A 1,965-nucleotide genomic window follows, 5' to 3' on the forward strand; every position below is an offset into this window, starting at 1 on the left:
GTGTAAATAAAGTTCTAACATAAAAATAAATTGATAATTTGAACCAAGAAAATAATAGAGCCACAAATGCATTTCAAATGCAAAGCAGTTATCCTATGTTTAGGGATAGTTTTACATTAATGTATATTTTTGTTTTCAAGAAAAAGATGATTACAAAAAACAGATGTACAATTGGGTATACAGACAGTTATACCTAAGTTCTATTTGTCAAAAATATATTCTTTAGAAAATCCATTTTAAACATCTTATACTTTTTTCAGTGCTTTTCTCCAAACACTGGTAAAATGCTCTTTGATGGACTGAACTCAGGAACTGGTTTGGCCATACCTGAATTATACTGATATACATAATACAGGCCTCCAAGCGACAGTCCAGCTCTAACTTGTGAAGCAGGCCCAGTTCAGAATGTTGAACAACCAATAGTACTAATCATCAAAACTTAACAACTTTAGGTATGTTTGTTTTGGGTTTCTGTGGTTTAGGCACATCCAAAATTTCTTCATCGTCTGCACTCATTCCTTTTGCCCCAGTGACCAACTGTGACCATTTGATCTGAGTTCTGACTTTTAGGACAATCTTTCTTCAAATGTTCCACAGAGCCTAATAGTCTGCAGCCACCACCATCAGCACAGAGTCCTTCGGGATTATCAGGACAAGATCTGGACAGATGTCCCATTTCCCCACAAACAAAACATTTTGCAAAAGGAGTTCACCAAGAGCCGGTCTACTTTAACCTGCCCTTGTGGATCCACACCGGTAACGTATTCCAGGGCCCATTTCTTGATTCTCAAGGGCAGCAGGGCAATCTGCAATTCCATGGCCAGCTGTCTACAATGGAAACATACCACTGCATTTTCTTGGCTGCTTTGTCTTTTTGATCGTCTTCCTTCCCAGCAACTGTCATCCTTTAAGGCAACTACAATTTTTCCCCTTGCTTCTTCTGACTGTTGCTATCGTCTCACCATTGTGAACCGTCTGTGAGTTTTGTCTTGGATATTCCATTAATCCATTCGCATCTTCATTTAAATACTCCTTTTTCTTTCTGTTCTTTTTGTGTTTTGCTTGGGGTGCATCATTTTTAAGGCACAGCCTATTGGCTTCAAGTTGTTTACTCTTTGGAAGGTTTTGGCTTTGTCCTCAAAGGACCCATTCTTCATGTTCTCCCATAATGTTGTGGGGAAGGGTCTCTTGTTCTGTGTGGTAATAACTCATATCCATCTGGTCAGGGCTTCATCAGAGGTTTGTCAATCACACAAGAATCCTCCAGAGCAGCAGAGTTACCAGGCCCTGCGCGGCGTGGTGGCTCCATATCCAATTCTAACTGTTGTAGCTTCTTGACCTGCATACAGATTTCTTAGGAGGCAGGTAAAGTGGCCTGATATTCCCATCTCTTTAAGAATTTTCCACAGTTTGTTGTGATCCACATAGTCAAAGGCTTTTGCATAGTCAACAAAGCAGATGTTTTTCTGGAAACTCTCTTGCTTTTTCTATGATCCAACGGATGTTGGCAATTTGATCTCTGGCTCCTCTGCCTTTTCTAAATCCAGCTTGACCATCTGGAAGTTCAAAACCCTATGATGTAGTCTTTAGGGTCAGATCCCAACCTGTGCAGCTTGGGGATTAGCCCAGGAGTTAATTAAAAAACTTTCTGAGGTAGCTTTCCTGACCTCCTCTAGAATTTTCCATTGTCCTGGAGCTCCCTTTTCTGGTCTTCAAGCCAGAGAGCTAGGGCTTCGCTTACCCAGCTCACCCAGTTCTGCTCTGCACTTCCCAGGACTATGCCTGAACCTAGGGCTAAACGTGGAGGAGAAGAGAAAGCAAAGTGCCAAGTTCATCCTGCCTTCAGTTGGGCAATAACGCATCTGTTCAGACAGAAAGCTCCCCTTCCTCGAGTTTTAGGTGCTTGCAGGGTCCATGAAACGCTGTTGTGGAATTGCTTGTGAGCTGGAGTATAAAAGAGCACAG

At 41.8% G+C, this 1,965-nt stretch overlaps 1 pseudogene; it reads right to left on the reverse strand.

Moving 5' to 3' along the window:
* Nucleotides 1-406: 406 nt before the first annotated feature.
* On the reverse strand, nucleotides 407-1,228 carry LOC108635131 (annotated as a pseudogene).
* Nucleotides 1,229-1,965: the final 737 nt, after the last annotated feature.

This window comes from Capra hircus, unplaced genomic scaffold, assembly GCF_001704415.2.
Source record: "Capra hircus breed San Clemente unplaced genomic scaffold, ASM170441v1, whole genome shotgun sequence".
Lineage (NCBI taxonomy): Eukaryota > Metazoa > Chordata > Mammalia > Artiodactyla > Bovidae > Capra > Capra hircus.